The sequence below is a fragment of the Heptranchias perlo genome, unplaced genomic scaffold (genome assembly GCF_035084215.1).
Source record: "Heptranchias perlo isolate sHepPer1 unplaced genomic scaffold, sHepPer1.hap1 HAP1_SCAFFOLD_256, whole genome shotgun sequence".
NCBI classification, from domain to species: domain Eukaryota; kingdom Metazoa; phylum Chordata; class Chondrichthyes; order Hexanchiformes; family Hexanchidae; genus Heptranchias; species Heptranchias perlo.
Window position 1 is genome coordinate 324,475 of NW_027139268.1, and position 16,887 is coordinate 341,361.

A 16,887-nucleotide genomic window follows, 5' to 3' on the forward strand; every position below is an offset into this window, starting at 1 on the left:
AATGTGCCACGTTCGGAGATTTCCCAGTGGCTGCTCGACCATGTAAACTGGGCATTGCCATCCTTCGAGGGATTGGTTCCTCAAAGGAGTTTTGCCCCCTGCATCGTCACTCCCCCAAATACTTTTATTTTCCTTTTACCACATCTGCACTTTTTTCTGTAATCAATAGTTTCACGACATGTGACCCCGGCAGGTGCAGAAGCCCAATTCTAACCCCAGTGTATTTTGGAAGAGCAACAGAAAGGTGTGAGGAGGGGAGGAGGGCCGGATGCCTCTGAACCAACGATGGGCTCCCTACACCCACCCTTACCCGGGCAGTCGTGTCTACAAACCAAGGCACAGCTACCTGAGAATGACTGAGAAAGCTGCCTTCTCAGTCTCCACGTTCCCAGGAGCCAGTGATGAGCTTTCCCTGATCTGTAGACGAGGTTGGCCACAGCACTGGCTCAGTAAGTGGCTATGAAGACGATGATAGCACTGAACATTGATGCCTGCAGATCCTTTCGAGCCCCCGTTGGGCCCGTGTGTGAGGTCAGTCAATCGGCAGTGCCTGTAGACAATGGCTTCGATCTTCCCAATGTTTATCCGGAGGGAATTGCGGCTCATCCAGGACTGGATGTCGGACAAACCGTCTGAAACACGGAGAGAGTGGGGAGATCGAGAGAGGTGGTCTGTTCTGGTCACTTCTCATCCAGATGTGCTCAATGATTTCACAACAATGACAGCTTGTATTAATATAAAGAACGGACTTGTGTTTATATAAAGAAAGGACGTGTATTTATAGGAACAGGAGTAGGCCATTCAGCCCCTCGTGCCTGCTCTGCCATTTGATAAGATCATGGCTGATCTGTGATCTAACTCCATATACCTGCCTTTGGCCCATATCCCTTAATACCTTTGGTTGCCAAAATCGATCTCACATTTAAATTTAGCAATTGAGCTAGTATCAATTGCCATTTGCAGAAGAGAGTTCCAAACTTCTACCACCCTTTGTGTGTAGAAATGTTTTCTAATCTCACTCCTGAAAGGTCTGGCTCTAATTTTTAGACTGTGCCCCCTACTCCTAAAATCCCCAACCAGCAGAAATAGTTTCTCTCTATCCACCTTATCTGTTCCCCTTAATATCTTATAAACTTCGATTAACCTTCTAAACTCCAGAGAATACAACCCCAATTTGTGTAATCTCTCCTCGTAACTTAACCCTTGAAGTCCGGGTATCATTCCAGTAAGCCGACGCTGCACTCCCTCCAAAGCCAATATGTCCTTCCGAAGGTGCAGTGCCCAGAACTGCTCACAGTACTCCAGGTGCGGTCTAACCAGGGTTTTGTATAGCCGCAGCATAACTTCTGCCCCCTTGTACTCTAGTCCTCCAGATATAAAGGCCAGCATTCCATTAGCCTTATTGATTATTTTATGCACCTGTTCATGAAACTTCAATGATCTATGCACCTGAACCCCTAAGTCATAAGAACATAAGAAATAGGAGCAGGAGTAGGCCAATCGGCCCCTCGATCCTGCTCCGCCATTCAATAAGATCATGGCTGATCTGATCCTAACCTCAAATCTAAATTCATGTCCAATTTCCTGCCCGCTCCCCGTAACCCCTAATTCCCTTTACTTCTAGGAAACTGTCTATTTCTGTTTTAAATTTATTTAATGATGGAGCTTCCACAGCTTCCTGGGGCAGCAAATTCCACAGACCTACTACCCTCTGAGTGAAGAAGTTTCTCCTCATCTCAGTTTTGAAAGAGCAGCCCCTTATTCTAAGATTATGCCCCCTAGTTCTAGTTTCACCCATCCTTGGGAACATCCTTACTGCATCCATCCGATCAAGCCCCTTCACAATCTTATATGTTTCAATAAGATCGCCTCTCATTCTTCTGAACTCCAATGAGTAGAGTCCCAATCTACTCAACCTCTCCTCATATGTCCACCCCCTCATCCCCGGGATTAACCGAGTGAACCTTCTTTGTACTGCCTCGAGAGCAAGTATGTCTTTTCTTAAGTATGGAGACCAAAACTGTATGCAGTATTCCAGGTGCGGTCTCACCAATACCTTATATAACAGCAGCAATACCTCCCTGTTTTTATATTCTATCCCCCTAGCAATAAAAGCCAACATTCCGTTGGCCTTCTTGATCACCTGCTGCACCTGCAAACTAACTTTTTGATTTTCTTGCACTAGGACCCCCAGATCCCTTTGTACTGCAGTACTTTCCAGTTTCTCGCCATTAAGATAATAACTTGCTCTCCGATTTTTCCTGCCATAGTGCATAACCTCACATTTTCCAATATTGTATTGCATCTGCCAAATCTCCGCTCACTCACCCAGCCTGTCTATATCCCCTTGTAGGTTTTTTATGTCCTCCTCACTCTCTACTTTCCCTCCCATCTTTGTATCATCTGCAAACTTTGATATGTTACACTCGGTCCCCTCCTCCAAATCGTTAATATAGATTGTAAAGAGTTGGGGACCCAGCACCGACCCCTGCGGAACACCACTGGCTACAGGTTGCCAGTCCGAGAATGTACCATTTATCCCAACTCTCTGCTTCCTGTTAGATAACCAATCCTCCACCCATGCCAGAATATTACCCCCAATCCAGTGATTCTTTATCTTGAGCAATAATCTTTTATGTGGCACCTTGTCGAATGCCTTCTGGAAGTCCAAATACACTACGTCCACTGGTTCCCCTTTATCCACCCTGTACGTTATATCCTCAAAGAACTCAAGCAAATTTGTCAGACATGACTTCCCCTTTGTAAAGCCATGCTGACTTTGTCCTATTAAATTATGTTTATCCAAATGTTCTGCTGCTGTCTCCTTAATAATAGACTCCAAAACTTTACCCACCACAGATGTTAGGCTAACTGGTCTATAATTTCCAGCCTTCTGCCTACTACCCTTTTTAAATAACGGTGTTACATTGGCAGTTTTCCAATCTGCCGGGACCTTTGCCGAGTCCAGAGAATTTTGGAAAATTATTACCAAAGCATCCACAATCCCTACTGCCACTTCCCTCAAGACCCTAGGATGTAAGCCATCAGGTCCAGGGGATTTATCCGCCTTGAGTCCCATTAATTTACTGAGTACCAATTCCTTAGTGATTTTTATCGTATTTAGCTCCTCCCCCCCTAGAGCCCCCTGTTTGCCCAGTGTTGGGATATTCTTAGTGTCCTCTATCGTAAAGACTGAAACAAAATATTTGTTCAGCATTTTTGCCATCTCCATGTTTCCCACCATTAATTTCCCGGTCTCATCCTCTAAAGGACCTACGTTTGCCTTAGCCACCCTTTTTCTTTTTAAATAACGATAGAAACTCTTGCTATCTGTTTTTATATTTTTTGCTAATTTATTTTCATAATCTATCTTCCCTTTCTTAATCAATCCTTTCGTTACTTTTTGCTGTCTTTTGAAGACTTCCCAATCTTCTATCCTCCCACTAAGTTTGGCTACCTTATATGTCCTTGTTTTTAGTCGGCCGCTCCATAACATCCCTTTGGGCATCCGCTGTTTTTAACTTTTTACCATTTAGAAAGTACCCTGTTCGATCCTTTTTTGATCCAAAGTGGATGACCTCACATTTGTCTACATTGAATTCCATTTGCCACAGTTTTGCCCATTCACCTAATCTATCAATATCGCTTTGTAATTTTATGTTTTCATCCACACTGCTTACAATGCCACCAATCTTTGTGTCATCAGCAACTTAGATATGAGACTTTCTATGCCTTCATCTAAGTCGATAATAAATATTGTGAATAATTGAGGCCCCAAGACAGATAACTGTGGGACTACACTAGTCACATCCTGCCAATGTGAGTACCTACCCATTATCCCTACTCTCTGTCGCCTTTCGCTCAGCCAACTTCCTAACCAATTCCGTACTTTTCCCTCTATTCCATGGGCTTCCATCTTAGCTAACAGTCTCATATGTGGGACCTTATCAAATGCCTTCTGGAAGTCCATATAAATAACATCCATTGACATTCCCCTGACCACTACTTTAGTCACCTCTTCAAAAAATTCAATCAGGTTTGTCAGGCATGATCTACCTTTCTCAAATCCATGCTGGCTCTCTCTGATTAACTGAAAATTCTCGAGGTGTTCAGTCACCCTATCCTTAATTATAGATTCCAGCATTTTTCCCACAACAGATGTTAGGTTAACTGGTCTATAATTCCCTGGTTTCACTCTCTCTCCTTTCTTAAAAAGCGGAGTGACATGTGCAATTTTCCAATATAAAGAAAGGACATGTATTTATATAAAGAAAGGATGTGTATTTATACAGCATTTAAACATAACAAAACGTCCAAAGGCGTTTCTTTTCATGGCCGAAAAGAATTAAGATTTTTTAAGGCGAGGTTCTGGTGATCGATCCGCTGTTAATTTGCCCCCTGAATTAGGAAGATTGACACATCTCTCAGGATAGAGTTACAGGGAACTGACTGACACATCTCTCAGGATAGAGTTACAGGGAACTGACTGACACATCTCTCAGGATAGAGTTACAGGGAACTGACTGACACATCTCTCAGGATAGAGTTACAGGGAACTGACTGACACATCTCACAGGATAGGGTGACAGGGAACTGACTGACACATCTCTCAGGATAGAGTTACAGGGAACTGACTGACACATCTCTCAGGATAGAGTTACAGGGAACTGACTGACACATCTCTCAGGATAGGGTGACAGGGAACTGACTGACACATCTCACAGGATAGGGTGACAGGGAACTGACTGACACATCTCTCAGGATGGGGTTACAGGGAACTGACTGACACATCTCTCAGGATAAAGTTACAGGGAACTGACTGACACATCTCTCAGGATAGAGTTACAGGGAACTGACTGACACATCTCTCAGGATAGGGTTACAGGGAACTGACTGACACATCTCTCAGGATAGAATTACAGGGAACTGACTGACACATCTCTCAGGATAGAGTTACAGGGAACTGACTGACACATCTCTCAGGATAGAGTTACAGGGAACTGACTGACACATCTCTCAGGATAGGGTTACAGGGAACTGACTGACACATCTCTCAGGATAGAATTACAGGGAACTGACTGACACATCTCTCAGGATAGAGTTACAGGAAACTGACTGACACATCTCTCAGGATAGGGTTACAGGGAACTGACTGACACATCTCTCAGGATAGAGTTACAGGGAACTGACTGACACATCTCTCAGGATAGAGTTACAGGGAACTGACTGACACATCTCTCAGGATAGGGTTACAGGAAACTGACTGACACATCTCTCAGGATAGAGTTACAGGGAACTGACTGACACATCTCTCAGGATAAAGTTACAGGGAACTGACTGACACATCTCTCAGGATAGGGTTACAGGGAACTGACTGACACATCTCTCAGAATAGAGTTACAGGGAACTGACTGACACATCTCTCAGGATAGGGTTACAGGGAACTGACTGAAACATCTCTCAGGATAAAGTTACAGGGAACTGACTGACACATCTCTCAGGATAGAGTTACAGGGAACTGACTGACACATCTCTCAGGATAGAGTAACAGGGAACTGACTGACACATCTCTCAGGATAGGGTTACAGGGAACTGACCGACACATCTCTCAGGATAAAGTTACAGGGAACTGACTGACACATCTCTCAGGATAGGGTGACAGGGAACTGACTGACACATCTCTCAGGATAGGGTTACAGGGAACTGACTGACACATCTCTCAGGATAGGGTTACAGGGAACTGACTGACACATCTCTCAGGATAGAGTTACAGCGAACTGACTGACACATCTCTCAGGATAGAGTTACAGGGAACTGACTGACACATCTCTCAGGATAGAGTTACAGGGAACTGACTGACACATCTCTCAGGATAGGGTTACAGGGAACTGACTGACACATCTCTCAGGATAGAGTTACAGGGAACTGACTGACACATCTCTCAGGATAGAGTTACAGGGAACTGACTGACACATCTCTCAGGATAGGGTTACAGGGAACTGACTGACACATCTCTCAGGATAGGGTAACAGGGAACTGACTGACACATCTCTCAGGATAGGGTTCCAGGGAACTGACTGACACATCTCTCAGGATAGAGTTACAGGGAACTGACTGACACATCTCTCAGGATAGGGTTACAGGGAACTGACTGACACATCTCTCAGGATAGAGTGACAGGGAACTGACTGACACATCTCTCAGGATAGGGTTACAGGGAACTGACTGACACATCTCTCAGGATAGAATTACAGGGAACTGACTGACACATCTCTCAGGATAGAGTGACAGGAAACTGACTGACACATCTCTCAGGATAGGGTTACAGGGAACTGACTGACACATCTCTCAGGATAGAGTTACAGGGAACTGACTGACACATCTCTCAGGATAGAGTTACAGGGAACTGACTGACACATCTCTCAGGATAGGGTTACAGGAAACTGACTGACACATCTCTCAGGATAGAGTTACAGGGAACTGACTGACACATCTCTCAGGATAAAGTTACAGGGAACTGACTGACACATCTCTCAGGATAGGGTTACAGGGAACTGACTGACACATCTCTCAGAATAGAGTTACAGGGAACTGACTGACACATCTCTCAGGATAGGGTTACAGGGAACTGACTGACACATCTCTCAGGATAAAGTTACAGGGAACTGACTGACACATCTCTCAGGATAGAGTTACAGGGAACTGACTGACACATCTCTCAGGATAGAGTAACAGGGAACTGACTGACACATCTCTCAGGATAGGGTTACAGGGAACTGACCGACACATCTCTCAGGATAAAGTTACAGGGAACTGACTGACACATCTCTCAGGATAGGGTTACAGGGAACTGACTGACACATCTCTCAGGATAGGGTTACAGGGAACTGACTGACACATCTCTCAGGATAGGGTTACAGGGAACTGACTGACACATCTCTCAGGATAGGGTTACAGGGAACTGACTGACACATCTCTCAGGATAGAGTTACAGGGAACTGACTGACACATCTCTCAGGATAGAGTTACAGGGAACTGACTGACACATCTCTCAGGATCGAGTTACAGGGAACTGACTGACACATCTCTCAGGATAGGGTTACAGGGAACTGACTGACACATCTCTCAGGATAGTTACAGGGAACTGACTGACACATCTCTCAGGATAGAGTTACAGGGAACTGACTGACACATCTCTCAGGATAGGGTTACAGGGAACTGACTGACACATCTCTCAGGATAGGGTTACAGGGAACTGACTGACACATATCTCAGGATAGGGTGACAGGGAACTGACTGGCACATCTCTCAGGATAGAGTTACAGGGAACTGACTGACACATCTCTCAGGATAGGGTTACAGGGAACTGACAGACACATGTCTCAGGATAGAGTTACAGGGAACTGACTGACACATCTCTCAGGATAGAGTTACAGGGAACTGACTGGCACATCTTTCAGGATAAAGTTACAGGGAACTGACTGACACATCTCTCAGGATAGAGTTACAGGGAACTGACTGACACATCTCTCAGGACAGAGTTACAGGGAACTGACTGACACATCTCTCAGGATAGGGAGACAGGGAACTGACTGACACATCTCTCAGGATAGGGTGACAGGGAACTGACTGACACATCTCTCAGGATAGGGTTACAGGGAACTGACTGACACATCTCTCAGGATAGAGTGACAGGGAACTGACTGACACATCTCTCAGGATAGGGTTACAGGGAACTGACTGACACATCTCTCAGGATAGGGTGACAGGGAACTGACTGACACATCTCTCAGGATAGGGTTACAGGGAACTGACTGACACATCTCTCAGGATAGAATTACAGGGAACTGACTGACACATCTCTCAGGATAGAGTTACAGGAAACTGACTGACACATCTCTCAGGATAGGGTTACAGGGAACTGACTGACACATCTCTCAGGATAGAGTTACAGGGAACTGACTGACACATCTCTCAGGATAGAGTTACAGGGAACTGACTGACACATCTCTCAGGATAGAGTTACAGGGAACTGACTGACACATCTCTCAGGATAAAGTTACAGGGAACTGACTGACACATCTCTCAGGATAGGGTTACAGGGAACTGACTGACACATCTCTCAGAATAGAGTTACAGGGAACTGACTGACACATCTCTCAGGATAGGGTTACAGGGAACTGACTGACACATCTCTCATGATAAAGTTACAGGGAACTGACTGACACATCTCTCAGGATAGAGTTACAGGGAACTGACTGACACATCTCTCAGGATAGAGTTACAGGGAACTGACTGACACATCTCTCAGGATAGAGTTACAGGGAACTGACTGACACATCTCTCAGGATAGGGTGACAGGGAACTGACTGACACATCTCTCAGGATAGGGTTACAGGGAACTGACTGACACATCTCTCAGGATAGAGTTACAGGGAACTGACTGACACATCTCTCAGGATAGGGTTACAGGGAACTGACTGACACATCTCTCAGGATAGGGTTACAGGGAACTGACTGACACATCTCTCAGGATAGAGTTACAGGGAACTGACTGACACATCTCTCAGGATAGGGTTACAGGGAACTGACTGACACATCTCTCAGGATAGGGTGACAGGGACTGACTGACACATCTCTCAGGATAGGGTTACAGGGAACTGACTGACACATCTTTCAGGATAAAGTTACAGGGAACTGACTGACACATCTCTCAGGATAGAGTTACAGGGAACTGACTGACACATCTCTCAGGACAGAGTTACAGGGAACTGACTGACACATCTCTCAGGATAGGGAGACAGGGAACTGACTGACACATCTCTCAGGATAGGGTGACAGGGAACTGACTGACACATCTCTCAGGATAGGGTTACAGGGAACTGACTGACACATCTCTCAGGATAGAGTGACAGGGAACTGACTGACACATCTCTCAGGATAGGGTTACAGGGAACTGACTGACACATCTCTCAGGATAGGGTGACAGGGAACTGACTGACACATCTCTCAGGATAGGGTGACAGGGAACTGACTGACACATCTCTCAGGATAGAATTACAGGGAACTGACTGACACATCTCTCAGGATAGAGTTACAGGAAACTGACTGACACATCTCTCAGGATAGGGTTACAGGGAACTGACTGACACATCTCTCAGGATAGAGTTACAGGGAACTGACTGACACATCTCTCAGGATAGAGTTACAGGGAACTGACTGACACATCTCTCAGGATAGAGTTACAGGGAACTGACTGACACATCTCTCAGGATAAAGTTACAGGGAACTGACTGACACATCTCTCAGGATAGGGTTACAGGGAACTGACTGACACATCTCTCAGAATAGAGTTACAGGGAACTGACTGACACATCTCTCAGGATAGGGTTACAGGGAACTGACTGACACATCTCTCATGATAAAGTTACAGGGAACTGACTGACACATCTCTCAGGATAGAGTTACAGGGAACTGACTGACACATCTCTCAGGATAGAGTAACAGGGAACTGACTGACACATCTCTCAGGATAGGGTTACAGGGAACTGACCGACACATCTATCAGGATAAAGTTACAGGGAACTGACTGACACATCTCTCAGGATAGAGTTACAGGGAACTGACTGACACATCTCTCAGGATAGAGTTACAGGGAACTGACTGACACATCTCTCAGGATAGGGTTACAGGGAACTGACTGACACATCTCTCAGGATAGGGTTACAGGGAACTGACTGACACATCTCTCAGGATAGAGTTACAGGGAACTGACTGACACATCTCTCAGGACAGGGTTACAGGGAACTGACTGACACATCTCTCAGGATAGGGTTACAGGGAACTGACTGACACATCTCTCAGGATAGAGTTACAGGGAACTGACTGACACATCTCTCAGGATAGGGTTACAGGGAACTGACTGACACATCTCTCAGGATAGGGTGACAGGGAACTGACTGACACATCTCTCAGGATCGGGTTACAGGGAACTGACTGACACATCTCTCAGGATAGAGTTACAGGGAACTGACTGACACATCTCTCAGGATAGAGTTACAGGGAACTGACTGACACATCTCTCAGGATAGAGTTACAGGGAACTGACTGACACATCTCTCAGGATAGAGTTACAGGGAACTGACTGGCACATCTCTCAGCATAGGGTTACAGGGAACTGACTGACACATCTCTCAGGATAAAGTTACCGGGAACTGACTGACACATCTCTCAGGATAGAGTTACAGGGAACTGACTGGCACATCTCTCAGGATAGAGTTACAGGGAACTGACTGACACATCTCTCAGGATGGAGTTACAGGGAACTGACTGACACATCTCTCAGGATGGAGTTACAGGGAACTGACTGACACATCTCTCAGCATAAAGTTACAGGGAACTGACTGACACATCTCTCAGGATAGAATTACAGGGAACTGACTGACACATCTCTCAGGATAGGGTGACAGGTAACTGACTGACACATCTCTCAGGATAAAGTTACAGGGAACTGACTGACACATCTCTCAGGATAGAGTTGCAGGGAACTGACTGACACATCTCTCAGGATAGAATTACAGGGAACTGACTGACACATCTCTCAGGATAGGGTGACAGGGAACTGACTGACACATCTATCAGGATAGAGTTACAGGGAACTGACTGACACATCTCTCAGGATAGGGTTACAGGCAACTGACTGACACATCTCTCAGGATAGGGTTACAGGGAACTGACTGACACATCTCTCAGGATAGAATTACAGGGAACTGACTGACACATCTCTCAGGGTCGAGTTACAGGGAACTGACTGACACATCTCTCAGGATAGAATTACAGGGAACTGACTGACACATCTCTCAGGATAGGGTTACAGGGAACTGACTGACACATCTCTCAGGATAAAGTTACAGGGAACTGACTGACACATCTCTCAGGATAGAGTTACAGGGAACTGACTGACACATCTCTCAGGATAGAGTAACAGGGAACTGACTGACACATCTCTCAGGATACGGTTACAGGGAACTGACTGATACATCTCTCAGGATAGGATGACAGGGAACTGACTGACACATATCTCAGGATAAAGTCACTGGGAACTGACTGACACATCTCTCAGGATAGAGTTACAGGGAACTGACTGACACATCTCTCAGAATAGGGTTACAGGGAACTGACTGACACATCTCTCAGGATAGGGTTACAGGGAACTGACTGACACATCTCTCAGGATAGAGTTACAGGGAACTGACTGACACATCTCTCAGGATAGGGTTACAGGGAACTGACTGACACATCTCTCAGGATAGTGTTACAGGGAACTGACTGACACATCTCTCAGGATAGGGTGACAGGGAACTGACTGACACTTCTCTCAGGATCGGGTGACAGGGAACTGACTGACACATCTCTCAGGATAGGGTGACAGGGAACTGACTGACACATCTCTCAGGATAGAGTTACAGGGAACTGACTGACACATCTCTCAGGATCGGGTTACAGGGAACTGACTGACACATCTCGCAGGATAGAGTTACAGGGAACTGACTGACACATCTCTCAGGATAGGGTTACAGGGAACTGACTGACACATCTCTCAGGATAGAGTTACAGGGAACTGACTGACACATCTCTCAGGATAGAGTTACAGGGAACTGACTGACACATCTCTCAGGATAGAGTTACAGGGAACTGACTGACACATCTCTCAGGATAGGGTTGCAGGGAACTGACTGACACATCTCTCAGGATAAAGTTACAGGGAACTGACTGACACATCTCTCAGGATAGGGTTACAGGGAACTGACTGACACATCTCTCAGGATAAAGTTACAGGGAACTGACTGACACATCTCTCAGGATAGGGTGACAGGGAAATGACTGACACATCTCTCAGGATAGGGTGACAGGGTACTGACTGACACATCTCTCAGGATAGAGTTACAGGGAACTTACTGGCACATCTCTCAGGATAGAGTTACAGGGAACTGACTGACACATCTCTCAGGATAGAGTTGCAGGGAACTGACTGACACATCTCTCAGGATAGGGTGACAGGGAACTGACTGACACATCTCTCAGGATAGGGTTACAGGGAACTGACTGACACATCTCTCAGGATAAAGTTACAGGGAACTGACTGACACATCTCTCAGGATAGGGTTACAGGGAACTGACTGACACATCTCTCAGGATAGGGTTACAGGGAACTGACTGTCACATCTCTCAGGATCGAGTTGCAGGGAACTGACTGACACATCTCTCAGAATAGAATTACAGGGAACTGACTGACACATCTCTCAGGATAGAGTTACAGGGAACTGACTGACACATCTCTCAGGATAGGGTTACAGGGAACTGACTGACACATCTCTCAGGATAGGGTTACAGGGAACTGACTGACACATCTCTCAGGATAGGGTGACAGGGAACTGACTGACACTTCTCTCAGGATAGGGTGACAGGGAACTGACTGACACATCTCTCAGGATAGGGTGACAGGGAACTGACTGACACATCTCTCAGGATAGAGTTACAGGGAACTGACTGACACATCTCTCAGGATCGGGTTACAGGGAACTGACTGACACATCTCGCAGGATAGAGTCACAGGGAACTGACTGACACATCTCTCAGGATAGGGTTACAGGGAACTGACTGACACATCTCTCAGGATAGAGTTACATGGAACTGACTGACACATCTCTCAGGATAGAGTTACAGGGAACTGACTGACACATCTCTCAGGATAGAGTTACAGGGAACTGACTGACACATCTCTCAGGATAGGGTTGCAGGGAACTGACTGACACATCTCTCAGGATAAAGTTACAGGGAACTGACTGACACATCTCTCAGGATAGGGTTACAGGGAACTGACTGACACATCTCTCAGGATAAAGTTACAGGGAACTGACTGACACATCTCTCAGGATAGGGTGACAGGGTACTGACTGACACATCTCTCAGGATAGAGTTACAGGGAACTTACTGGCACATCTCTCAGGATAGAGTTACAGGGAACTGACTGACACATCTCTCAGGATAGAGTTGCAGGGAACTGACTGACACATCTCTCAGGATAGGGTGACAGGGAACTGACTGACACATCTATCAGGATAGAGTTACAGGGAACTGACTGACACATCTCTCAGGATAGGGTTACAGGCAACTGACTGACACATCTCTCAGGATAGGGTTACAGGGAACTGACTGACACATCTCTCAGGATAGAATTACAGGGAACTGACTGACACATCTCTCAGGGTCGAGTTACAGGGAACTGACTGACACATCTCTCAGGATAGAATTACAGGGAACTGACTGACACATCTCTCAGGATAGGGTTACAGGGAACTGACTGACACATCTCTCAGGATAAAGTTACAGGGAACTGACTGACACATCTCTCAGGATAGAGTTACAGGGAACTGACTGACACATCTCTCAGGATAGAGTAACAGGGAACTGACTGACACATCTCTCAGGATACGGTTACAGGGAACTGACTGATACATCTCTCAGGATAGGATGACAGGGAACTGACTGACACATATCTCAGGATAAAGTCACTGGGAACTGACTGACACATCTCTCAGGATAGAGTTACAGGGAACTGACTGACACATCTCTCAGAATAGGGTTACAGGGAACTGACTGACACATCTCTCAGGATAGGGTTACAGGGAACTGACTGACACATCTCTCAGGATAGAGTTACAGGGAACTGACTGACACATCTCTCAGGATAGGGTTACAGGGAACTGACTGACACATCTCTCAGGATAGTGTTACAGGGAACTGACTGACACATCTCTCAGGATAGGGTGACAGGGAACTGACTGACACTTCTCTCAGGATCGGGTGACAGGGAACTGACTGACACATCTCTCAGGATAGGGTGACAGGGAACTGACTGACACATCTCTCAGGATAGAGTTACAGGGAACTGACTGACACATCTCTCAGGATCGGGTTACAGGGAACTGACTGACACATCTCGCAGGATAGAGTTACAGGGAACTGACTGACACATCTCTCAGGATAGGGTTACAGGGAACTGACTGACACATCTCTCAGGATAGAGTTACAGGGAACTGACTGACACATCTCTCAGGATAGAGTTACAGGGAACTGACTGACACATCTCTCAGGATAGAGTTACAGGGAACTGACTGACACATCTCTCAGGATAGGGTTGCAGGGAACTGACTGACACATCTCTCAGGATAAAGTTACAGGGAACTGACTGACACATCTCTCAGGATAGGGTTACAGGGAACTGACTGACACATCTCTCAGGATAAAGTTACAGGGAACTGACTGACACATCTCTCAGGATAGGGTGACAGGGAAATGACTGACACATCTCTCAGGATAGGGTGACAGGGTACTGACTGACACATCTCTCAGGATAGAGTTACAGGGAACTTACTGGCACATCTCTCAGGATAGAGTTACAGGGAACTGACTGACACATCTCTCAGGATAGAGTTGCAGGGAACTGACTGACACATCTCTCAGGATAGGGTGACAGGGAACTGACTGACACATCTCTCAGGATAGGGTTACAGGGAACTGACTGACACATCTCTCAGGATAAAGTTACAGGGAACTGACTGACACATCTCTCAGGATAGGGTTACAGGGAACTGACTGACACATCTCTCAGGATAGGGTTACAGGGAACTGACTGTCACATCTCTCAGGATCGAGTTGCAGGGAACTGACTGACACATCTCTCAGAATAGAATTACAGGGAACTGACTGACACATCTCTCAGGATAGAATTACAGGGAACTGACTGACACATCTCTCAGGATAGAGTTACAGGGAACTGACTGACACATCTCTCAGGATAGGGTTACAGGGAACTGACTGACACATCTCTCAGGATAGGGTTACAGGGAACTGACTGACACATCTCTCAGGATAGGGTGACAGGGAACTGACTGACACTTCTCTCAGGATAGGGTGACAGGGAACTGACTGACACATCTCTCAGGATAGGGTGACAGGGAACTGACTGACACATCTCTCAGGATAGAGTTACAGGGAACTGACTGACACATCTCTCAGGATCGGGTTACAGGGAACTGACTGACACATCTCGCAGGATAGAGTCACAGGGAACTGACTGACACATCTCTCAGGATAGGGTTACAGGGAACTGACTGACACATCTCTCAGGATAGAGTTACATGGAACTGACTGACACATCTCTCAGGATAGAGTTACAGGGAACTGACTGACACATCTCTCAGGATAGAGTTACAGGGAACTGACTGACACATCTCTCAGGATAGGGTTGCAGGGAACTGACTGACACATCTCTCAGGATAAAGTTACAGGGAACTGACTGACACATCTCTCAGGATAGGGTTACAGGGAACTGACTGACACATCTCTCAGGATAAAGTTACAGGGAACTGACTGACACATCTCTCAGGATAGGGTGACAGGGTACTGACTGACACATCTCTCAGGATAGAGTTACAGGGAACTTACTGGCACATCTCTCAGGATAGAGTTACAGGGAACTGACTGACACATCTCTCAGGATAGAGTTGCAGGGAACTGACTGACACATCTCTCAGGATAGGGTGACAGGGAACTGACTGACACATCTCTCAGGATAGGGTTACAGGGAACTGACTGACACATCTCTCAGGATAAAGTTACAGGGAACTGACTGACACATCTCTCAGGATAGGGTTACAGGGAACTGACTGACACATCTCTCAGGATAGGGTTACAGGGAACTGACTGTCACATCTCTCAGGATCGAGTTCCAGGGAACTGACTGACACATCTCTCAGAATAGAATTACAGGGAACTGACTGACACATCTCTCAGGATAGAATTACAGGGAACTGACTGACACATCTCTCAGGATAGAATTACAGGGAACTGACTGACACATCTCTCAGGATAGAATTACAGGGAACTGACTGACACATCTCTCAGGATAGAATTACAGGGAACTGACTGACACATCTCTGAGGATAGGGTTACAGGGAACTGACTGACACATCTCTCAGGATAAAGTTACAGGGAACTGACTGACGCATCTCTCAGCATAGAGTTACAGGGAACTGATTGACACATCTCTCAGGATAGAGTTACAGGGAACTGACTGACACATCTCTCAGGATAGAGTTACAGGGAACTGACTGACACATCTCACAGGATAGAGTTACAGGGAACTGACTGACAAATCTCTCAGGATAGAGTTACAGGGAACTGACTGACACATCTCTCAGGATAGGGTTACAGGGAACTGACTGACACATCTCTCAGGATAGAGTTACAGGGAACTGACTGACACATCTCTCAGGATAGAGTTACAGGGAACTGACTGACACATCTCTCAGGATAGAGTTGCAGGGAACTGACTGACACATCTCTCAGGATAGGGTGACAGGGAACTGACTGACACATATCTCAGGATAGGGTTACAGGGAACTGACTGACACATCTCTCAGGATAAAGTTGCAGGGAACTGACTGACACATCTCTCAGGATAGGGTTACAGGGAACTGACTGACACATCTCTCAGGATAGGGTTACAGGGAACTGACTGTCACATCTCTCAGGATCGAGTTCCAGGGAACTGACTGACACATCTCTCAGAATAGAATTACAGGGAACTGACTGACACATCTCTCAGGATAGAATTACAGGGAACTGACTGACACATCTCTCAGGATAGAATTACAGGGAACTGACTGACACATCTCTCAGGATAGAATTACAGGGAACTGACTGACACATCTCTCAGGATAGAATTACAGGGAACTGACTGACACATCTCTGAGGATAGGGTTACAGGGAACTGACTGACACATCTCTCAGGATAAAGTTACAGGGAACTGACTGACGCAT